Below are 25,945 nucleotides of genomic sequence, written 5' to 3'. Positions count from 1 at the left end.
TCTGATTCATTCATCACCCAAAAGCCTTAACCACAGGGATGATACAGGGATGTCTTACAAATTGGAATGAGAATTCAACCATTTCTTGCAAGCTGAGTCTCCCACCCTCCAAGTATTGTTAAGGGTTACATAATATATTTTCCCCCTTATCTTTGAATCTTTAAACATTATTTTCTTCAGTCTTAGTTTTATCTCAGAAAAAAAAACCCTGTCCTTTGGTGGCAAATGTTCCTGAAATCTGGGGTGCTACTTCGCTATGCATTAGCTGAATTGGGAACAGTGGTTTATACATAGCAAGAAATAGCAGCTCAGCAAACACATTTGAATGAGAAAATGAATGCATGAGTGAGTGAAAAATGGAAAAGTATCAAATGAAATGGGTACTGATTTCAGTGCGACGGGACTTTCTAAATCTCTCTGACCACTTAGATATCTTAGCGTATAAGTCTGTTCTCACACTGCTATGAAGAACACCTGGGACTAGGTTATTTATAAAGGAAGAAGTTTAACTGACTCACAGTTCAGCATGGCTGGGGAGGATTATAAGTTTCTCAGGAAACTTACAATCATGGCAGAAGGCAAAGGTGATGCAAGTACCTTCCTCCCAAGGTGACAGGAAAGAGATTGCCAAAGGGGAAGAGCCCCTTATAAAACCATCAGATCTCGTGAGAACTCACTCACTATCACGAGAACAGTATGGGAGAAACCACCCCCCATGATCCAATCACCCCCCACCAAGCCCTCTCCCTTGACACATGGGGATTACAATTCGAGATGAGACTTGGGTGGAGACGCAGCCAAACCATAACACTCAGGTATTAATGCATGTGAAAGGGATTGTTACCAGGTTCCTTTTATGGCCAGAGTCACTTGACAACCTAAGTTGCTCTTAGAAGTTGAGCACTTCTGTGTGGAAGGACAGAGAAAAAAAAAAATCTTCCCACTCAAGGCACTTACAGGCATAATTAGAGTGGGACTGATAAACACAGGAAGACCCAATGCATTGACTAGGGAAAGGAGAGGTTAGCCAGATCGTCCGTTTCTTCCTACAGATGCTTGTCTTATAAAATGAAAAGCAAAGGAAAACAGAATCATCTTCATTTCACTAACGTAGGCATCAGAAATGTTGAGTTGTAACCTTATTTCTTTCTGGGACTGTCCAGGTAACCTAGGAAAGAACAGTTCATCTCTGTGTACTTGAGTTCTTTCTAAAATTAGGATATTAATTTTGACATCTGAAGGTTGAGAACAAAATGAAATTTTATTTCTGAAATTGACTTAAAAACAGTTAAGTGCTATACAAATCTAAGTTGTTAAACTTTTAAAGATGAGTTGAAGCTGACAGCTGAAGGAGGCAGAAATGGGTACTGAATATTTATGTTAAACCTAGAAATTTCTATAGCCAGAAGTGCAAGTCAGAATTATTGCAAAGTACGCTCACAAGTTCCAAAATTGTTGAAAATGATATCTCTGCCTGACAACTACAATGGAACTTATCCAGTGAGTCTTCACCTCAAAGTAACTAAAGAATATTTTTTTTTAAAGACAAAAACACAAGCATATGATTATATCCTTTCTGTCCATCTTCCTGGCTCAAATACCTGGGGTCTGTTTCAGTCATGCGTCCCTTTAAATCCACTGGGTGATGCATCAAGACAGGTAATAGCAATTCCTCAACCTCTAATTCATGCCTCTTATTCTGTTTCTCTTTACTGACAATCTCCATTTTTCTATAGGAAGACAAATCCTAGTTTGTTAAAAAAAAAAAAAATTGTAAACATAAGCAAAAATAAAAACTGGGGGAAATGATTGGGGTTAAATAGCAGAAATTTGCAAATTAGAAAACCCATTCTGTGCTCAATATCCATGAGTAAGGAAACGCATACTGGACTGCAAACAAATTGAACTTAGAAAAATATGCACAGGTTATGGTATTATTAAATGCGTAACACATATAAAGACTTCCTTCCTTCCTTTCTTCCTTTTTCCCTCCCTCCCTTCCTCCCTTTCTTCCTTCCTTCCCTCTTCCTCTTCATTTTTCTTCCTCACTTCTTTCCATTTTCCATCTTTCCTAACTTCCATCTTCCTTCTATTCCTCACCTCCTCTGTCCAGTTTTCTCTATTTCCTTATTCCTTTCTCTCTTTTCTTGTTTCAACTTTTTGATTTCTCTCCTTTTCTCTGTATGTTTTATTATTTTTCCTTCTTTTATCTTTTTTTCTTTCTTTTTTTTTTTTGGCTTATATGTATTAAAGTCAGCCCTCTGTATCCACAGCTTCTGCTTCTATGGATTCAACTAGCTGTGGATAGAAAATATTTTTAAAAAATAGAACAATAAATACAAATTTAAAAGTTCTCTATAAAAACTAAATAACACTTTATATTTAGTATTATAAATTACCCAGAGATGATTTAAAAGGAGAAGGTGCATTGGTTATATGCAAATTCTATCAGCCTGGGCAACACAGCATGACCCTGTCTTTATAAAAAATTAAATTAATTTTAAAAATAGAAACTAAAATGAAAAAGACAAAATGGATAGACTGTTTTTTGTTTTTTGTTTTTGAGATGGGGCTCTTGCTCTGTCACCCACGCTGGAGTGCAGTGGTATGATCTCAGCTCACTGCAACCTCCGCCTGCTGGGTTCAAGCAATTCTCCTGCCACAGTCTCCTGAGTAGCTGGGATTACAAGTGCATGCGACCACACCCAGCTTAGTTTTGTATTTTTAGTAGAGACAGGGTTTCACCATGTTGGTCAGGCTGGTCTCGAACTCCTGACCTTGTGATCCGCCTACCTCGGCTTCCCCAAGTGCTGGATTACAGGCGTGAGACTGTTCTAAACATATGCTGCTAGAAGGAAACATATGCTGCCACTATTTTATAGAAAGGACTGTAACAATGGTGTATTTTGGTCTCTGTAGGGAATCCTAGAACCAGCCCTCCATGGAGGTGAGAGACAACTGCATATTATATTATGTAACAGAAACATATTGATCTTATAACTGGAAAAAACTGCTACATATATATAAAATATTTAGATTTCAAATAAGCTGTTCAGAAAAGACAGACTGAAAAAGAGTTCACCTCTTGAACTCTTCAGTAATCTACTGGCTCTGGGTACCCTGGACTTTCTTCAGTAAAATTACTCCTTGATTTGAAGAAAAATGACTGAAGAAGCTGCAGGAAATTCATCTTCCAACATTCCAAACTAATTCTACTTCACGAAATTATCGAAGACCTCCCTTGCACTCATTACCCAAATAGAAGAAACTGTCTCAATCTGGCATAAAAAGTGAAGGAAGTGACCAAAGTGGCTTCTCGCTTTACTGACATATAATTGACAAATAAAAATGATATTTAAGGTGTACAACATGTTTTGATATGCATATATTTTGTTAAATGATTACTGCAATCAAGCCAATTAACATATCACCTCACTTCATTTTTTGGTGATGAAAATACTTCTCTTTTAGTAAATTAGTAAATTCAGTAAATACTTCTCTTTTAGTAAATTTCAAGTGTACACCACACAGTTATTAAATACTGTCACCACCTTGTTAGGTCTCCGGAACCACAGTGTTTCTTGACACTTCTGCGATTGCCAATAACACTAAATCAAGTCCAGGAAAGGTAATCGACAACAGCTTTCATCACAATCAATGAGAAAAGTTCTCTGTTTAAAATAACATCACATAGAAATACTCATAAATGTCCTTACAGCAATGTAAATAAACGATCTTTTATTTCTGAATAAAATAAAAGGTATGTTAACAAGATGATCTGTTTTATTATATCATGTTCGTATATGTAGGAAAGAGAAGAACCAGCCTAGAAAGATATTCCAGATTTAAACTAAGATGACATTTACATCTAGGAAAAAAACAAACAAAAAATATATATATACACACACATACACATGTACAAATATACATCTGTAATACATAGGATACCTTAAAATATATCGAATACTGCATTAAATGGAGATAATTTTATAATAAATACAAATAACTGACATTGTACCATAAAATGTATATGCCTAGATAATGTCTAGATGTCCAGATAAGAAGCATATTTTTTAATTGCATGAAAACATGTTTATTAATGCATATATACACTTCATATTCAAATTACTATATTCACATCTTTCTCTACCTGTGCCTTACATCACAGTATACTAAACTATTTATGTAAATAAGTAAATGTATATGGCAAAACAAAAATATTGCCCTATTTTACAATTTCTCTTGTTTGGTAGTTTAAGCAACACACTGAATTATAATTAAAAATATCAGTAAAGTGACATTTTGAAGAAAAAATGGCAATGAATGAAAGAAGCTGGACATACTTTAAGCCAAATACTAGTAAGTATATAGAGGGCAAGGACGCTGTGCCACGTGTCATTCAGTAACTGCCATGTGTGCGAGACTTTAAAAAATCCTCCTGCCCTTACAACATAGCTTTCCCACCAACGTTCTTGATGGTGATAATGATCTTATTTTCTAATACACGTAGTTAATATTCCCCATAGAAAAATACATTTAAAAGAATGGCAAAGGGAGAAAAAATATTATATATGCACACACATAGAGTTGGATATTCACATTTGTATATATTCTATTATTTTTAATGCATCCACATATAAATCCACCATTTATTATATTCCATTAAAAAATACTTTGAATTCCAAAAAAGCTTTAAAATACATGATTCTAAAATAGATAGAAGGCCAGGTATGGTGGCTCATACCTGTAATCCCAGCACTTTGGGAGGCCAAGGCATGATGATGCCTTGCCTTGGAGTTCAAGACCAGCCTGGGAAACATAGCATGACCCTGTCTTTATAAAAAATTTAATTTAATTTAATTTTAAAATAGAAACTAAAATAAAATAAGACAAAATGGATAGACTGTTTTTTGTTTCGTTTTGTTTTGTTTGAGATGTGGCTCTCGCTCTATTGCCCAGGCTGGAGCGCAGTGGTGCGATCTCAGCTCACTGCAACCTCTGCCTGCTGGGTTCAAGCAATTCTCCTGCGTCAGTCTTCTGAGTAGCTGGGATTACAGGTGCATGCCACCACACCCACCTTAGTTTTGTATTTTTAGTAGAGACAGGGTTTCACTATGTTGGTCAGGCTGGTCTCAAACTCCTGACCTCATGATCTGCCTACCTCGGCTTCCCAAAGTGTTGGATTACAGGCGTGAGACTGTTCTAAACATATGCTGCTAGAAGGAAACATATGTTGCCACTATTTTATACTATGACATATCATGACTACATGCAATGTATGAAGCTACAGAAGAGTATGGTATAGAAGCATACCATATAGAAAGCATTTATCCTCTATGTTTACCTTTTTTGAACAAATCTAAGGCTTATTTCAGAGAAAAGTACCTGAACCAAATAATGTAAATAATAAGATCCTAAACTTTGCTGTTTATTTAATGCATGCCTAGATGTTTACCTTAATTTTATCATAAATAATGTCACATAAAAGCACGTATCTTTCAACAGCCTACTGTTCTCACTTGGATCTTTGGAATGGGGGATATTATAACTTAAATGTTATTAGTTCTTATGTGTTAAGCTTTTCTGCAATGTTTGGAAGGTAAAAATCCAAACAGACTGAGCATTTTCTATGTCCATTTTCTTGTTCCATTTTATTTTTCCCCCTTGTGGGCTAAAATGAAAATTTTGTAATTAATATTCTTCGTATTGCCTCTTGTATAATACCATTCTTTTTAGAAATACCTGGTTATTTAATAAAGTCATCTGTTTAAGCAGATTCTTTAAGCAAACAGATTGCTCCTTGGGAATAAATTAGACATCTTCAGAAGTACTTTAACACTTTCACAAGGTTAGTCATTAATACTTTATAGAAGTCAGTTAATAAAAAGGAAAGAATATAACTCTTTCCTATACTAACTCTTTCATAAATTGAGAATAAAGATTTGTACTTAGAATATACATTAACTAGTGGACTCTAGAGTTGGATTAGTCAACTATTATAGCAATGAGGACATCATAAAATTACCTGTAGAGCAATTTAAGGGATAGCAATCACTCATGGAGTGCCTTCCTGCAAGGCAGGCATCAGGATAGCTATTCCTAATTTATTACCTAATTTAATCATCTCAACTTTCCAAGATACATATGCATCTCTACTTTCCCATTGAAAACAACAGAAATACTGAAATTAAATAAATAACATTTTCAATGTCAAAACCCAGAAACTTTGGATGGTAGGACCAAAATTAACTTCTGAACTCATTCCCATTCCCTTCTAATACATTACCTTACCTCAAGTGGGAGGAATTAAACAAATCAAAATATAAATGCTTTTGTTGTTGTTGCTATTCTACTTAACCTGATAAAGAAATAAAGGTTTAATCATGTGCATATGCATTATTCCTGTCCCTTAAAATTTCAATACTGCAGAAAGAACAATAAATGTTTGTGTGTAAAACATATTTAATTTCTTTAAAGGGTTTTTGCACTCTTATCATTATTCTTTCACCATTAACAGTACATTCATCATTTTTTTCTTATTTAATCTGTTTCTGTGCAAAATAATGATCACAGAAAGTTACAAAATGAGTCAGATGGACCACAGTAATAATAATAATAATTATTATTATTATTATAAACATTTGAATAGGGTGAAACAGAACAGTGGCAAGAAAAGTCATATCCATCTGAAAAGTAGCAAAATAAACAAGCAGTAGAACCATGGCCATCAATGATTGGATGAAATGAATGAAACTGTTTGAAATTTTAAGTTGACTAAATGTACTTTCTTCCAAAACAAAGTTACGCTTTTGGAGATATCTGGATACATTCATGAAGCCTTATCTGTTTAACTTTAAGTTCTTTTTTATTATAAACATTCTAGCATTTTCTCCAAATCTTCCCAGCCCACTTCCTTATTGCAGGTTCCTAGTAGCTTTATGATCAGGCATCCACCCAGGCACGTACATGGCTCAGTGACACCAAGCAATACCACATTTGATTTTATTGAACATGAGACAGACACAGAATATGGATGGAAGGCAGCATTTCTCCATGGAATAGAGAAAATGAGAATAACCTGTCATGGGTTAATCAAGTTCATGTTTTTGTGCTATTCTTTTTATGTAGCATGTTAAGAAACCCAACAAATTATTTAAAGACACATTGTATATTATAAGAGAAACACTTCTTAATAAAGGGGTGATTTAATGCTTCTCAAATCAAATGGTCTTGATATCCATTGAAATGCTTATCAATATTGATTAATAAACTGCAATTAATATAAAAATTCAGAAACAAAAAAACTGTATGTTTACATTTGAAAGAAGATCAAACTGAAAAAATGGTAGTCTGTTTGGAAAGAAACATTTTAAGAATATCAATAAATTAAATATTCAATTACCTAAGTTAAAGAGCCATTATAATCATGTACTATTTCAGAATAAAATATAACATTTCATTTTCTTAAATAGATAAATATGCTGGAGGACTAGGTTCTACAGTCTTTAGTTTTCCTATTACTATTTTGAACACCGGTTACAAGAGTGATGCAAGAAGATAAACAATTTATCAAGATATGGATTATAAAAATTTTCCCTCTAGGGAATTTATTTCACTAATGATTTTACCTCATTGAGATATGAATTTATCAATTCCCAGTATTTGTTTGAAACATATTTTAAATACTAAATTTAAAGCTATACTTCTAAGCTCTACTATATTCTTTAAAAAATATATTTGGGGTTTTAAATTATACTTTAATTTTTTGGTCAATTATTTTGATGAAAGTGTCACTCTTGAATATCACAAAACTATTTTTATTTGCTTTGGGTATATATCCAAATATTTTTAAGGCTAAAATTACCCTACTCAGGCTGTGGCAGCAAAATTTTGAGATAGACCCCAATATTCTTTTCTGAATAATTCAAATATACAAATCTTGAAATATTCAAATAATAGAATATTTGTGAAATTAAGACACCAGATATGTTTGCTTTCTGTTCATCAAAAATTATCCTGAGTGAGCCTGGCCTAATCTGAAGGAGGAGATTTAGAGCATGAGAGAGATTCTGCTGCTGGCACTGAAGAAGGCTGCCATATTGTGGGTGGGGCTTATGGAGAGAGCACACACCAAGAACCTGAGAGTCTCTAGGAGCTAAGAGCATTCCCAGCTACCAAGAAAAAAGAGACTTCAGTCATATAGTAGCCAATGCATTCTGCCAACAGTTTGAGACATCTCAGAAGTGGATTCTTCCTTAATAGAGCCTCCAGATGAGGATATATCCAGCTGAGACCTGCTTCTGCCTTATGAGACACTGAGCAGAAGGCCTATCCAAAACAAACAAGGCTCCTGACCTATGGAAACTGTGAGATGATAAATCTGTGTTAAGCTGCTACATTTCTCATAATTTGTTCTGCAGCAACAGGAAAAGAATACACTGTTCCTTCCCCTACAATGACATAAAATAGAAGATAGCACAATTAGGTACATTTAGGCCATTATTCAAAATCTGTCTGAAAAAGAATTGGAGAAGTGATAATATTTTACACACATTAAGTTAGGACAATGAGAAATTAATGAGTTATTATTCTATTTTCAAAATCCAGTAGAGCTATATAGCATTTACAAATTTTTATTCACACTATAATCTACATTTGGACATTTTTTCCTTTCCCTTTCTCAATTGTTTTTCTTGTTTTTCAAAGAGAGATTGTAATGTTTTTAGTTATTCCTAACATTTTCAGAATAATTGCATTTACAATCATATCAGATTCTTGTAAATAAGGTTATATTATTGACATTATTGTTTATTACTACATCTTTTGTCACTATTTTGTTAGTTGCCACTAATCCCCCAAAATACATCCTTTGGTTTTCCCATTGTTATATATTATTTTCCAATGGCTCCCTACTTAAATGGATTTTTAATTGGGAATACTGGAATACTCTAGAGTTAGCAGTTACATAAATACTGAAGATTGTTCTGAGAGTGATTTACCCCAATTTTCTAAAATAATTATACTTTAAACTTATTTATATAATCATTTGAGAAACATTATAAACAGGAATTAGAAAATTGTATATGGTAATTCTAAAAATAACATTGCAGCACAAAATTTTGAAAGGAATAGTATGCATATGTTTGAGATTCTATTCTACAGTCTTTCTGTCTCTCTCACATTTCTTTCTTACATTCCTATTTTAAGCACCTAGCAACGACTTTTCTGAAGCCTCAGGTAAATGGTTCCCTCATCTAACTTCAACTTTTATAAGCAAATAATGAGTGTTTTCACTTCTCTATTAAGAAGATCATGATCTGATTTATATTTACCTTCCATCGTATGTCATGGGATTGAGCTAATTTTAAATATAAATAATTCATGGTGCATTTTTTTATATAGTTTTTATTTTTATTGTTGTGTCATTGAGTGTCCTTTTTTGTTTAGAGAAAAAGCTAAGTTGTATCAATAATTGAGTTCCCTGGATAATCAAATGATGTCATATTTGATATTACTTTGAAAAAACAACTTAAAGCTATGTGATAAAAATTACCTTATTAAATCCTATGACAACCCCATGAGATGGGTGTAAAAACCTGGCCACAGGTAACAAAGTTATTAAGTGAAAGGCTGGAAATGATCTCGGAAGTCTGCCCTCAGTGTGTTGTGCTCTATGACATGCTGCACTGAAGCTGTGGTTCATAGACCTTTAGGGGTAGGCTAAGACTTTGAACCCTATTTTCCATGGAGTGAGGCCTCAGTGAAGTATTATTTATGGTGTCCCCACCAAATCTCACCTTGAATTTTAATATTCCCCACATGTCAAAGGTGGGGCCAGGTGGAGACAATTGAATCCTGGGGGCAGTTTCCCCCATACTGTTCTCATGGTAGTGAATAAGTCTCTCAAGATCTGATGGTTTTATAAACAGAAGTTCCCCTGCACAAGCTCTCTTGCCTGCCATCATATAAGATGTAACTTTGCTCCTTATTCACCTTCCACCATGATTGTGAGGCCTCCCCAGCCATGTGGAACTGTGAGTCAGTTAAACCTCTTTCCTTTATAAATTACCCAGGCTTGGGTAATTATGTGTTTGTATATAGGAGCACGCATTTGCAGGCACCACGATCCTCTGATACCTGGTAAGAAGTGATGCTAGAATGTGTCTATAGAGTGTATTGCAATCACCCAAACTTTCTATTTCTAATTTGTCCAGATTTAGACAAAAAAAAAAAAGAAAGCAAGCTTCACACCACAGAAAATATTTAATAAATCAAAAAATAGGAAAGAAGAATCTCCATGGGAAACTGGTCCCAAAGTTTTCGAGGGTTTATTGAAGAAATTTTAGTTTACTAATTGCTTTTTATCCTTTTAGTGGTCAAAAGATCTGAACAACTCCTTGTTTTCAGTTTTGAAACAGTCACATCTCTCTCTATCCGCAAAGTAACCATGTAGTGCAGATCCATAAAAAACAGGGAGGAAAGAGTGCCAGGGAGAGGCCTGTCCCTCTGGAAGGGGCTCCACCTCTACATCTGCAGAAAGAGAAGGAACCAAACAGGGCTCCAGCAATTCTCTCCTGCAAACAAGCTCCTTTTAAATGTGAAAAACCCAGTCACCCAGCAGTTCCTTACACAGGTACATCTCTGAATACCAGGCCAGTTCTGAGAGGAAACAAAACCACAAGTTGAGAGAAAAGGACTATCATGGGCATCTGGTCACTTTCTACATGATCCATCATACTTCCAGGAATTGGGAGCTACTGGTCTTGGAGTGGAATAGCTTAGACCACATCCACCAGAGGTCACCCTTTAAATAGGCCATCATGAGGAGTGGCAATAAGGTAAATGGCACCAAACAGAGAAGCACAGGCTGGGCGGCCTGGTGAATGTGAGAGGCCACAGTAGCAGTGAGCAGATCTACAAGGTATCCCATGACGGGCCAGTGAAAGTAGAAGACCTTCTGCATGTGCCCAGAGATGTTGGCAGGTCCAGGGCCACCACAAGAGTCCCCACGGGCTTGTTTTTTGTAATTGTCATAGCAAAGGTCAAAGCATAGCAGACAACTAGGCATAACAATGTCTCCAATGCCCAACATGAGGAAGTGGCTCCCAGTGGAACGTGGAAAGACCAGTTTTCCAGGCAGAGACAGGTGAGGAACATCACGCCCAACACTGGGCCCCAGGTTGAGCTTCCAGGATAGAACATAAAGGGGATTTTCAGCCAGCTGCCATGGCCACGTTCACCATGACACTGCTATTAAAGATGTAGGCTGAGAAAAATACCTAAAAGACATCATAGATTAAAAGCCCTGAGAGAAGCAGGCAGGGGACTTTGAGGCCCAACAGGCAGACAAAGAAAATTACAGTGACACGGAGACCCATAGCCAATGCATCCATGAGAAGTCAATGGCCAGTGAGAACCCAGGTGAGGATGAGCACGACAGACAGAGACAATAACAACAACTCAGCAGTAGTGAAACATCCACAGAAACCCAGGGAAATCTTGTTCTGAGGTGAACAGAGTCTCGTTAAATATTGGCACATAAGGAGAAGAAGAAAAGCAAAAGTTATCATTGTAAGAACTGCTGTACATATTGTAAAAACTACTTGAGCTTAGTCAAAGAAGCAAAACAACAATAAAAGAGAGACAGATGCTCCAATAGGAAGGAATAGAGCCTGGGTAGATTCAATTATTTGATGCTATTATTGGTGCTGCTGCCATTGAAAGATCCACAAGAACTATTATTGTCTTTCTATGTAGTCTCTTGTCTTTCTGTCTTTTCTACGCACCAGTCTGTTTGTTGAGAATTGGAGGTTGAAATTTGCAACATAGAGATATATAAACTTTTTCAAGGGTATTTAATCTGAAATCTGTACAAATTGTTATTTTAGTATTAAACCAAAAGCTGATATATTTTCTGGATGAATTCGATAAACATATTTCTAAAGCAAAATCATTACTTGGTAATAAAGTTAAATACATATATTTCTAATCATTAAGAACAGTAAATAAATACAAATTTAATCTTCAAATGACATATTTAAGAAATAAAACTTCCAGTTTAGGATGCCAGACTGACCGCATATGAGCATCTCTTCTTGCCTCCAAGATACCATGAAATTACGAGGTATGTTGATTATAAATCATAATGATACATAGAAATGGAAGATCATCAGGCTATAAGATAGTTTTACACACATCTATAATTCAAAAAACAAATGGAGGAGGACAATGGATGAAACAAGTTGGAGGAAGTATACCCCAGAGAATTCACAGAACTGCAACTCAGAGACTGAGAAGCCAGAAAATACATGACTCCAAGTGGATGTGTTCAGGAAGAAATAATCAAAAATTCACCCAACAGATAGCACATTGCATACCTTCACAAAAACTGAGTGTCCGGGGACATACCACCCTGGGCAAGAATTGGAGAATTATTCTTTCAAGAAATAATAGGAAGAAAGATGAAACTCTTTTCTAAATAAATGAAGGCTAGTATTTAGACATTTCTCCAGATCTTCACCGTTTAAAGCTCATGAGTCACTAAGTTTGACTTCTGTACTTACCTCAGCAATCGCCTTCGCATTGCCCTGTTCTTAAATATGAATGAGCAAAGAAGACTCTCTGGCCATTTGAGGAAACACTGCGACATGAAAGGAACCTACCTCTCTGCAGAAAGGAGATTAAAACTCAAAGGAAACACTAATGATTTTTTTAAAAAAGCAGTTTCTTAAAAATGAAACAAAAAAACCTCTAAGTATAATAGTATCTCCCAGGGACTTTAAGATGTATTACATCACGAGACAATAGGCTGTGGAAAGGAGCTCTTGGATATCAAAAATAAAATTGCCATAATAAATTAAGAAGAACTGAAAATATGGTTGCTAAATAAATAATTAAAGAGTTGGAGAGATGAAATTGTGACAATATCCTGGAAATATAAAACTAAAGATATAAAGAGATCTAGGACACCCCGATTCATGAAGATTCATTGGCGAGTTCAGTGCCAGAACCTGGGTGGGAGCAGCTGCAAAACAGTTGTAGTGAATAAAGAAATTAGTTTATCAGTGTAGTTACCTCTGGGTGATTTAATTTCTCAACTTTTCTGTGCCTTCCAGAATGTTTTAACAGGGAGGAACCCTATCTTCTGGGAGATGCAAAATATGCTTGCACCAAAAAGTAAGCCACGGAAACAGGGAATGAAGTAAAAAACCAAGAATGTTTCACGTGCCTGTGAGATGCATGGATTCTTCAAGATGGCGAGACCCAAGGATAGAAAGGTCAAGATGGCGGCAGGTCACCTCCGGTAGTTGGAGGAGATTATGTGCAAGGGCATTTCTTCTTCGTGTCCACTGCCACAGCATCCATCCCCTCTGATTTTAGAAAAATCTTACAAAAAATGTGCTATGAGTTTAAGAAGACTAATTTCAACAAGAAGTATGAGTGGGAATTGAGCTTAAATAGTGTAGTATCTATACATCTGTGAAGTGCTAATGGATGTAAGTTGGAAAATGTGGTAATATGCTCATTTGCATAACTTAATGGTATAGATATATACATATGATTAAAGATAACTTTCTAGTTTCAATGAAATTTCATCAGGACACTGACTTAATGCATAGAAAATCTGACAAAGCAGGTACTGAGAACACATATGTCATAAAAGTGATTATGCACTTTTCTAAAATTGTCTTACATTTCTGATAGTTGCAAATAGCCTTTGCAATTTTCTCAGTTGTAGCATAGCACAATATTTAGTTATTATGCAACATGGTTCAGGAAACAATCAGATATTATGGAATCTTGAGTACCCAATTATAAGTCAGATAATACTGTGCACATTACTTAAATCCTCCAAACATCAGTTTTCTCCTTTGTAAAATGTTGATTAATAATACTTTTTGTATGTATATTAAATGTTAATTACTGTCTATATTGAAGTACTAGAAGTATATTATGTGTCCATCATTATTATTATACTAGGTAATTATTTGCTGATGACATTAGATTTTAGGGGTTAATCTATTATTGTTTAATGCTAGATATTCAAATATTCAAAAAAAAAAAAACAGAAAGCAGGGATGTCTTTGGGCTGTTCGAAGAATGACAATATGTTAGATCACATGAGAAAAGGATAAAATTCATAGTTTTTGAAATTAGAGAAGTAGCCAAGAGCCAAATCATATGTTAGAGGAAAAGATGAGGATTTGAATTAATTCTTTATGAGATGGGAAACAACAAGGCAATTTTGAATGCAGAAATTATATGATCTAACCCATATTTTAACAGGACTTTTCTGGCTACTTTATGGAAATAAAATCCTGACGCTGGCCCATTAGGGAACTGCTAAAATTGTCCAAATAAGAAATGATAGAGTGTTGGATTAAAAGGTAAGTGAATATGCTGAATGCTGGTCAGATTGTATGCACATTTTTGAAAGTAGAGCTGACAAAATTTGCTTATATGTTGGATTAAGGAAGCAAGACAAACAGCAGAAGCAAAGATCACACTAAGATTACTGTCATATACTATGAAAACATTGGATTATTGATATAGTTTGGTGTGTCCCCACCGAAATCTCATCTTGAATTGTAGTTCCCATAATCCCCATGTGTGATGGAAGGGACCCAGTTGGAGGTCACTGAATCATAAGGAGTGGTTATGCTGCTGTTCTCATAATAGTGAGTGACTCTCATGAGATCTGATAGTTTTATAAAGGGCAGTTCCCTGGCACATTCTCTCTTGCCTGCTGCCATGTAAGACATGCCTCTGCTCCCCCTTCACCTTCCTCCATGATTGTGAGGCCTCCCCAGACATGTGGAACTGCGAGACCATTAAGCCACTTTTTCTTTATAATCTAGTTTCAGGTATTTCTTCATAGTAGTATTAAAATGGGCTAATACAATTACCATTAACAGAGGTGAGGAAATCTGAGGAACATATTTTGAAGTGGAAAATCAAGGGTTCATTTTTAGATATGTGTCTGTGAAAGATGCTTATAGATGGATTAAGAAACACACATACATGACTGGGCACGGTGGCTCACGCCTGTAATCCCAGTACTTTGGGAGGCCGAGACAAGTGGATCCCGAGGATCAGGAGATCGAGACCATCCTGGCCAACATGGTGAAACCCTGTCTCTACTAAAAATACAAAAAATTAGCCGGGCGTGGTGGCGGGCACCTGTAGTGCCAGCTACTCAGGAGGCTGAGGCAGGAGAATGGCATGAACCCGGGAGGCAGAGCTTGCAGTGAGCCGAGATCGCGCCACTGCACTCCAGCCTGGGGGACAGAGGGAGACTCCATCTCAAAAAAAAAAAAAAAAAAAAAAAAAAAAAAAAAAAAAAACAGAAACACACATACACACACATACCAATCATCACTAACCCTTGCAAGATGTTCTCTACTGTACTTCCCATCACTTGCTAAATCCAAATTGACCAATAATAGCTGTTAAATGATGCCCCAAAACTTGCTACCCCTGAATACTACAACCTGATTGACAAATCCAGGTTTTCATACCTTCCAAGGATTCAAAGAACAGCTCTCAGAGAAAAACTGTCCTTTCCCAATCCATGCTGTCAGCTCTGAAAGCCATTCACCTTGAGCTGTTGCCATGCTGCAGTGGGTTTATTTAATTTGAGGTAATGGCATTCACTATTGCTTCTCCTTTGAGAAGAACTGGATCAGGACAAGATTCCCTTTACCTGGACCAGATACTTTAGTGAAGAAGGACAACAGCACTGAAGTAACATTGCTTTCTCCCCCCACTGGGGTCGGTGTGGCTAGACACCAGATGAGCTCTGATTCTGCATGGAAATCTTTCATTTTGTGTTGAGTGCCACTCACATTTTACATTGTTACTATTGTCACTGATAGGGGCTTTTATGTGTGAGATTAAGATGTATTGTTTGTTTGTGACGGAGGGGCAGTAGCACATGTTTGCTTCTCACCACTAGAATTGTTGTAGACAATGAAGCCAGTGGCCCTCTGACTGCTTATTAATATTTATGTTGATGTGAACACCACCAAACATAGAATATGACATGAATCTCACCAAGGAGAATTTATAATTCCAATGATCAATTTGAAGAATTTTTGACATAAATAAAATTTTTCTTTCAGAGGCATAAAAGGGAGAAGCCTTCATGAGATTTTCTTTCTTGTCTAAAAGAGGTTATGTAAGTGAGGTCATCTTATTTCAACCAATTGTAATAAATCTCATGTTTGTGTGTACGTGGTGTGTGTGTGTTTGAGTGTGTATGTCTGTGTCAAAATGGGTTTCCTGCATCTAACCTTTTATCCTTGAAGAGAAAAGATAATTACATTTTACTGATGAAAACTTAATATTTGTATGAAGCTAGCTCCCACTTGCTTCTCCTGTTACATTTTTCCTTTTTTCTTCTCTCTGGGGGAATTTTAGAGACTCAGTGATCGAAGTTTTGTTTTTTATGTATGTATCCTAAGAATATCTAGCTCAGACAAAGTTTGATAAAAGAGCTAAAAATTATTAAACTGCATTTGTTTTGCTTAAAAACATATGGGCCATGTAAAAAAAGGCAACAATAAGAACAACAACAAAATATAATCTAATTACAGACTTTCTTGCTATTTATAAGATCTGTAGTTGGAATAGAAAGGATGGAACTTATGATTTTGAAAGTCTTTGAAATTTTTTGTTTGTTTTTTTGTTTTTGCTTTTTTGAGATGGAGTTTCACACTGTCGCCTGGGCTGGAGTACAGTGGTGCAATCTTGGCTCACTGCAACTTCTGCCTACTGGGTTCAAGAGATTCTCCTGCCTCAGCCTCCCAATTAGCTGGGACTACAGGCACCCACCACCATGCCTAGATACTTTTTTGTATTTTTAGTAGAGGCGGTGTTTCACTATGTTGGCCAGGCTGGTCTCGAACTCCTGACCTCATGATCTGCCCACCTCAGTTTCCCAAAGTGCTGGGATTACAGGCATGAGCCACCACTCCCAGCCATCTTTAACATTTTTAATGAATTCAGAGGTTTATAAATTATATTCGAGAATTATGTAGGTTTATAATAGTCCTGAACAAATACATGAATCCTTTGACAAATTAGCATTAGTATATAATAAGGGTGTTCTCTAGAATATTGTTTATCTCCTTCCACATTTTATTATATAAAATTAATGTCAACACTAAGTCTAATTTATTCAATACCAAGGTCAAGTTTTTCATGCTTTAAATTTTCTAAATACTCTACATTGGTTTTGAAACTCAAGAAAGTCACAGATATTTTAGGTTTTACATATTATGAAGTTTGGCAGTCCCCAAGACAGCCCTAACTTTTGATAAGTTTGGATTCCTAAGACCCTCAGATTCAAATAATTCACTGGAAGAACTCACAGAATTCAGAAAAGGCATTATATTTAGCATTATTTTTTTTTCTTTGCTGCAAAAGGATCAGATTAAATTCAACCAAGAGGCCAATAGAGTGGGTCCAGGAGTCACCAGATATGCATTTCCAGTTGTCGTCACAGTGGACTCATGTGGATTCGTTCCTAATTCTCCCAGATATCTTTGAATATCTTTGAAATTCCAACGAATAACAAAATAATTTGCTCCCTTACCTTAAAAATAGAAGGATAATAAAATGCTTTGGCATTCTCCATTCTTCAATTTTTAATAAATGTAACTATAATGGGAACTTGTTGTTTATATAATTTAACATGCAATGGGAAAAAGAATCTCAGTTAAGAGAAGCTCAGTTTTCATAGTTTCACTATATGCACATAAAACGTATTTGTATAAATCACTTCATTTCTTATCTCTCAAGTTAAAGAAACATATTCATGTTCAAGCATCAAAACTGGCAAATGATTCTCCCTATTAACATTTGTTTTGTGATGTTAACGAACATTTCAGTCAGGGACAATCAGTGGCAAATACAGTGGCTTCGTTATGTAAATGGAAAGTCCAGGGAGCTTTGTCCCCACGTCTGTATTTACTCTTTACAACAGGGGTACCCAATCCCCAAGCCACGGACCAGTCCATGGCCTGTTAGGGACTGAGTCGCACAGCACGAGGTGAGTGGCAAGTGAGTGATCAGTGGCAGCATTAGATTCTCATAGCAGTGCAAATCCTATTGTGAACTGCACTTGCGAGGAATCTAGGTTGCATGCTCCTTATGAGAATCTAATGCCTGATGATCTGTCAGTGTCTCCCATCACCCCCAGATGGGACCATCTAGTTGCGGGAAAACAAGTTCAGGGCTGCCACTGATTCTACCTTATGATGAGTATGTAATAATAATAGAAATCAAGTGCATAATAAATGTAATAATGCACTTGAATCATCTTGAAACCATCCCCCCAACCCCAACTCTGTCCATGGAAAAATCATCTCCCACGAAACCAGTGCCTGGTGCCAAAAAGGTTGGGGATTGGTACTTTACAAAGTGTTATTCCCAGGTAATCATGAACACTGTGTTGCTATTTCCAGAATAATCATCAACTGTAATTAATTCTCCAGGCTATCTTGTAAGAGAGAATTTCACTCTTTCACCTTGAGAATGCTGGGTAACATAGATTATTGCCTAGAAGGTTAAGAGAAAAATTGGCTGTAAGCTTAAAACACTGGCCATTTTACTCTAAATTGTTGAGGATGTTTCTGGCATGTGTTTTTCCTGCCAAATGAATGACACTAGCAAAGCTGTAAAGGTGAAGCATTAAAAGGAATAACGGCTTCAATGAAGGCTTTGAACATTTGAAGATGCATTTTATACATGGTCACATTCAAATGAATATAAATATCTTCCAACTATTGTCTGTTTTCTGGATGGCAGCTTTTCCCTGTCAAAAAACAACTACCTTGTCGCTAGCTTAATTTTTTTTCTAGACTATATATTCTTAACTTGGGACACACCAACTTACCTATCCAGTTACAGAGGTACCAACTTTATAGGGACTATAACCAAGGAATTTGCAAAATATGGTTCATCTTCCAGAATTCAACTGTTCTTATCATCTTAAGTCATCAGTGGAAATTAAAAGAATAAATATTACCCCAAAATGAAAGTTTGCAAAATTGACAATTGCTGTAGAGCTTTTATGCTGTATATCCAAGTCTATAATCAACAAAGCCAGTTGCACTCGGCTTTTTCCAAAGACAAATAAGAGAATCCTGCATGATCTGCTAAGATTACTGGTTTGCTAAAAATGACATCAACCTCAGAATGCTCTTGGGCCACAGAAAGAGACTTGATCAGGCACTATCAATCATAAATACTATAGTAAAACTTCACAGAATGGAACTTTGGGGTCACATCTCTCAGTTAAAAGTCGTTATGCATCTCTCCAGCATCTCCATACCAATGGGAGCTATCACACAGAATCTCTCAGGATTCTTCAGAAGCAGGCACATCACAAAGGGGACTGTTTTTCAAAGAACCTCGATGAAGCAACAGGTGGAAAACTTCTACCCAAGATTTCCCGTTTTGTTAGAGTAGGTAGCTTGGCAGACATGGACAGGAGAGGCCCTGCCCTGCAGGACTGTCAGGCAACCATCAGGTGATGTTCAGGTGGTTGTTAAACTGTCTCTCTAAAATAATAATTGGTCACAGCCATTGCCAGGGAAAGGTAGGCTCCCAATAAATATAAAACACCTGAAGCTGGTGATTAGCAGCTTTCTGATAAGATCTCTGGAGTTGGGCAAGTGGGCTCCAGCATGCGCACTAAGAGGCAAAATGGCAGAGTTTAACTGGCATATGACCATTCTCTGGGAATGTTCAACTGGTAAGGGAAAAATGCCTCAAAGGAGCATGCACACAACTTGAGTAAACACACTCCGCATGAGGCCCCTCTCGAGTGCTGGCAATCCACTGCACATGCAGAGAGCCTGCCCCAAGGAAAAATCAAGGGAGAAGAAACACAAACCTCAGAACCATCCAGTGTGTAAAAATCTCAAGTCAACGTTTGGCCAGGGCACTTGGATCTCTCAAGCTGCCCACTTGACCCTCTTCCAAGTGTACTTTACTTCCTTTCATTCCTGTTCTAAAGCTTTTTAATAAACGTTTACTCCTGCCCTAAAACTTGCCTCGGTCTCTCCCTCTGCCTTATGTCCCTTGGTTGAATTCTCTCCTCCAAGGAGGCAAGAATTGAGTTGCTGCAGACCCATCGAATTCACTGCTGCTAACAGTTTGACTCCTGCATCCCTGTGACCACCAAACACTTCTTCTTCTTCTTTTCCTAGCTGCCTTATTCCTGTCTTTTGAGTTTAAATTCAAGATTTTTAATTAACGAGGATTTAAAAACTTCAAGAAATGTCCTCCTTTAATACTAATGCTTTGATTTCTACAAGTGACTCTGTTATTTTGAAAATACCTCACTAATCAGATACAAAATGAGACACAAAGGAAACAAACCTTGACAACCTGGCTCTTCTGCCACATTCTGGGTTGTCTGGATCAAGGAATCCAGATGGAGGGTGGAACTTGGTTTTATAATTAAAACCAGGTAAAACGGTGGGCTGGACAGACAGCCTTTCAAAGACTGTTAATGATTCTAGTTCTTGTGTTTCTAGGCTTCAGAGTTCTACATCGTATCCTACTTACAGCCCTAAATACCTGTTAACTGCCACCCCCTGGACAGATTATTACAGTGACAACAGAAATATAAGTCACATAAGGAGCTGCTGAATGCACTCAAGACTCAACAATCTCCAAAGATATCAGAAGGCATGAATGGAAATCTGGACTCTGACAATTGTCCTTAGCATGTTATCTTTTACGCCAGTGCTGGCCAAAGAGAAGGACTTAAAACGTTGTACTGATCCTTACAAGAACTTAGTTTCCACTGTTTCTCTCCACTACTTTTGCTAAATTCAAATTGGCCAACTAATAGCTGCTTAACTAGGACCACATCTTGCTCTCCCTGCATCTTAACACATGAGCAACACAATTTCAGTTTCCCCATAATTTCCCAGAACTTGCCAGTGAATAATTCTTGGAATAAAACTGAACTATGACTGTGAAACTGCCTTTGCAAAAATCACAACTGAGAAAATTAAGACAGTAAAAGAGATGTGTCCTAACTGCCTTCATCTTGCTTTTAACCTCCAAGCTGTCTTATTCATTGGTGGTGTAGGCTAAACTAATTTTGGAAGAAACTTAGTTTATGATTTAACTCTGAAACCAAGATAATAACAAGCCCTTTCCCTAAACAAACCCCTTTCCTGACTAGAGCCTAGATTGCCTTTGCAGGATTAACAAAATAGCCACAAAAATAGAAATTATGGCTTAGGAGTCACGCAGCTGGAGGGTACAAGAATCTGAACCTCTCCAAATTGCTCCTGGGGATAACATCAGTAATGTAAAATCTAAGATAAGTGCTTCAGATATTTTGCAGACCCTGCACTTAAAGGATCAGCTGGCACTACCCAGGTCTTGATAAACTGGCTCAGTTGGACTTGTGGCCTCTGCCTAGGAACTGATTCAGCATAAGAAGACAGCTTTGACTCCCTATTATTTTATCTCTGACCTGATCAATCAGCACTGCCACCTTTCTGACCCCCTATACACCAAATTATTCTTGAAAACCTCAATCTCCAAAAGTTTTGGGAGAGACTGATTTGAGTAATAATAAAACTCTAGTCCCCTGTAGTCAGCTTTGCATGAATTAAACTCTTTCTCTATTGCCATTCCCCTGTCTAGATAAATCAGCTCTGTCTAGGCAGTGGGCAACATTAACCCATTGGGTTACATCTGGCCTTTCCCAATTCTATCTTACAAAATATTTATCTACTTGGTCCCCACAATATAGTCATCCTGAACTGTGTTTCATGTTGCAATGTTTTAATAAAGGCTTTAGCTAATAGATTTTGATTAGTTTCTCGCCTTTCACGTTTATTATAATTGTCTACTAAATATTCTAATGGAGTTAATACACAAAGCGTAAGATTGTTTTTCACTAACCCTCAACTAGTGAACAGTTCAAGAATTACACAGGATCAGTTATAAATCTTCCAAATTATGTATGTGCAACAAAGACAAAATATTCCAGGTAAGCACCAAGGCTAAGAGAGGCCACACTGGTTGACAACTGTCATTCATACACCACCCAGATTCCCCCAACCAGAACTTAGAACCTTATTTCTCCATGTATGACAAAAATAAAGTTCTAAGTCTCCCGCCAACTGACTGAATGGACCCCTTCTCTTGGCCAAGATCATTCCAAAGAAAACTTGAAAAACTACTCAGGCTATGATGGAAAAGGGGGTGGTCAGACATGCCTCATTATACTCTCCTCCCTTTGGAATTCAGACACAACTGATCAGCATTAGCATTAAAACAGAAATCTTAACATTGAGAGAACAGGCTTTTTACAGCAATAAGACATCACATTCCAACCGGACTCTGGTATACCATCACGTGACAGATAGAAGTCCCTGAAATTAATCAAAGTATTTTACCCTGAAATATATTTCTTTGAACAAAATTTGAAATGGCCCCTGCAAAGTTGTCTCTTGTGAGGAAAATCTTTCTTCTGTAGAAAATCCCCTTCCCCTTCCAGGTCTCTTCCTGTTCCAGGAGAGATTTAACGAAAAGTCTGGTACCCTTTAGAGTCTGATAAAAGACCTTTACCATCTACCATCTATTCTTCTGAAGCCTGCTACCTGGAGGCTTCATCTACATAAGAACCTTGGCCTCTAAATCCCCTCTCCCTCCCACTTAACTACAAACATTTCTTTCTGCTGACTTCAGCTCTTCAGGAAGAGCTTAACCCCTTCAACTAATTATCAGGAAATCTTTGAACCCACCTGTAATCTGGATGTCTTCCCCAACCCTCTCCCCTCACCTGCCACCTTTCACTTTAAAAAGCCCTGCCTTTCCAGGCTGAATCAATGTATACCATGTACTTACTGATTTATGTCTCTACCTATAACTTCTGCCCTCCTAAATGTAACCCAACTACCTTGAGTACATGTTCTCAAGACTTCCTGGGGCCGCGTCATGGGTTATGGTCCTCATATTTGGCTCAGAATAAATCTCTTCAAGTATTTTACAGAGTTGCCTATTTGTTGACACCCATTAGCCTGGAGCATTGGATCTGACCTCTTACACATCTCACCTTTTCTGGGGATTGATTGGGAAGCAGTCTCAACCAAGGTTATCATATCTCCTTGGGGTCATCATGCATCCAAAACCATGACAAATTATAAAGACTTCACACTCAGACCTGTATCCTCCAGTCATTTATGACATTTATTTCTGATCTTGGCGACTATTTGTTAAATTTATAAAAATGTGTGAAGGCTTTATTTAATAGGCTCTCGGTGAGGGATTTAGTTCCAAATAGGTATTCTCTAGGTACGGATGGTCTTTCAGAAGATTTGAACATAGCTGCTTGTTTAATGCCACATCCTCAACATCCTCCTCACTCAAATCAATAAATACTCAATTAAGAAAAATAAATTAGTGAATGAATAATTATAAACTATGATGGATTTTAAGCAATTCATTAAGTAATAAATGGAAACAGTGCCAATCTTGTAAAAGAAAATGAGTGCACTTCATAAGTTACTGCCAACAGTCCCTGTGATTGTTAGATATCACGAAGCCTTTATAATTTATAAAAAATCTATACTCATAATGTGAACAGTACTGTTGAACACAGAGAACCTCTCTAATCAGGCAGTAGTGGAGTCACAGGGAAAATTTTAAAAAGCTAGGGCATCAGGGCTTGTCTCAGTTTTTAATGTTTACAGAAAAAAAAAAAACAAATTTAACTGAAACCATGTTTTGAATTTACTAAGATAAATGACCCAATTTCTTTCCCCAAATCAAATTAGACAAATTTACAACATCTGTCATGCATTTATGTTTTGCATATCACACTGTGAAAATAAAGAGACATTGTAAGGTGGTGGTATTGAATGGGATGAGCCAGCAATAAAAACAGGGGCTTAGAAAAATAAAGATGCATAAACTAAAAATGGTAAACAAAAATAACTCAGAAAAAAGGCAAAATAATATTTTTATGATGACAACTTGTTCTTAGTATTTGAGTAAGTGAGGAGTAAAATTCAAGTTTATGAATATAAGGCATCTTGACGTGGATCAGAAAAATTAACATGAATTTCAAAGAACAAATACATCAGGAAATGAAGGAATAAATGTTACCTTTTAAGCAGAATAAAGGACTAATAAGAGTAGCACAGGGCAAGATTTATATTTTCTATTGGTTTTAGGCAATGTAACTGGTGGCATTAAAATAAAAACTAAGGATTTAGTCTTGAGTGTGCGACTCACATTGATGTCAATGTGTAGCCTACTTTTTTCAACATTAACTCGGTGACAGTTATAAAAGCCTTAAGAATGACATGCAGGCAAAAGATTATATCAATGATTACTTACAGTATGGAAGCCAGGTTGATGGCCAAGTCTCTTAATAAAAGTTCATTCTGAGAGGTGACAGCCTGCTGGCAGCCTTCCAGCCCTGGCTCACTCTCAGCGCCTCCTGGGCCTTGGCACCCACTCTGGCTGCACTTGAGGAGCCCTTCAGCCCGCCGCTGCACCGTGGGAGCCCCTTTCTGGGCTGGCCAAGGCCGGAGCTGGCTCCCTCAGCTTGTGGGGAGGTGTGGAGGGAGAGGCGCGGGCGGGAACCCGGGCTGCGCGCAGCGTTTGCGGGCCCGCGCGAGTTCTGAGTGGGAGTGGGCTCGGCGGGCCCGAACTCAGAGCGGCCGGCTGGCGGACAAGCCCCGGGCAGTGAGGGGCTTACCACCTGGGCCAGCAGCTGCTGTACTCGATTTCTTGCAGGGCCTTAGCTGCCTCCCCCTCCTCGGGGAAGGACTTACTACCCGTAGCCCGCCATGCCTAAGTCTTCCCGCCCCACCGCCCCCCGCCCCGCCCCCGCCGCCCCCGCCCCGCCCCCGCCGCCCCCGCCCCGCCCCCGCCGCCCCCCACCCCACCGCCATGGGCTCCTGCGCAGCCTGAGCCTCCCGGAGGAGCGCCGCTCGCTGCTCCACCGCACCCAGTACCATCCACCGCCCAAGGGCTGAGGAGTGCTGGCGCACAGCGCAGGACTGGCAGGCAGCTCCACCTGCAGCCCCGGTGCAGGATCCACCGGGTAAAGCCAGCTGGGCTCCTGAGTCTGGTGAGGACTTGGAGAATCTTTGTGTCTAGCTAAGGGATTGTGAATACACCAATCGGCATTCTGTATCTAGCTCAAGGTTTGTAAATGCACCCATCAGCACTGTGTATCTAGCTCAGGGTTTCTAAATACACCAATCCACACTCTGTATCTAGCTGATCTAGTGGGGAGGTGGAGAACTTTTGTGTGTAGCTCAGGGATTGTAAACACACCAATCAGCACCCTGTCAAAACAGACCAATCAGCTCTCTGTAAAACAGACCAATCGGCTCTCTGTAAAATGGACCAATCAGCAGGATGTGTGGGTGGGGCCAGATAAGAGAATAAAAGCAGGCTGCCCCAGCCAGCCCTGGCAACCTGGTCCCCTTCCACAGAGTGAAAGCTTTGTTCTTTAACTCTTTGCAATAAATCTTGTTGCTGCTCACTCTTTGGGTCCACACTGCCTTTATGAGCTGTAACACTCACATAAAGGTCTGCAGCTTTGCTCCTGAAGCCAGGGAGACCACTAACCCACCGGAAGTAATGAACAACTCTAGATGCGCTGCCTTAAGAGCTGTAACACTCACCATGAAGGTCTGCAGCTTCACTCCTGACCCAGCGAGACCACGAACCCACCAGAAGAAAAAAACTCCAAATACATCCGAATGTCAGAAGAAACAAACTCCGGACACGCCGCCTTTAAGAACTATAACACTCACCGCGAGGGTCCACGGCTTCATTCTTGAAGTCAGTGAGACCAAGAACCCACCAATTCCATATACAATTCTTTTTTCTTAAAGTTTCAACAAGACTCAATATTGAATTAACACCAAAGAGAGAAATAAAATTCAAG

General features: G+C 37.9%; 1 long non-coding RNA gene and 1 pseudogene across 1 annotated transcript; one reads left to right on the top strand and one right to left on the bottom strand.

Moving 5' to 3' along the window:
* The first annotated feature begins 678 nt into the window (after window positions 1-678).
* LOC134738466 (uncharacterized) lies at window positions 679-21,838 on the top strand. The gene is made up of 4 exons (XR_010124198.1): window positions 679-815; window positions 13,116-13,303; window positions 14,287-14,387; window positions 20,547-21,838. It is a non-coding gene; the product is annotated as an uncharacterized LOC134738466 (long non-coding RNA).
* LOC129018797 (signal peptide peptidase-like 3) lies at window positions 10,733-12,583 on the bottom strand (annotated as a pseudogene).
* Window positions 21,839-25,945: the final 4,107 nt, after the last annotated feature.

Source organism: Pongo pygmaeus, chromosome 17 (genome assembly GCF_028885625.2).
Source record: "Pongo pygmaeus isolate AG05252 chromosome 17, NHGRI_mPonPyg2-v2.0_pri, whole genome shotgun sequence".
Taxonomy (NCBI): Eukaryota; Metazoa; Chordata; class Mammalia; order Primates; family Hominidae; genus Pongo; species Pongo pygmaeus.
Note: the sequence above shows the minus strand (reverse complement) of the source record. Positions and strands in the feature narration are given on the sequence as shown.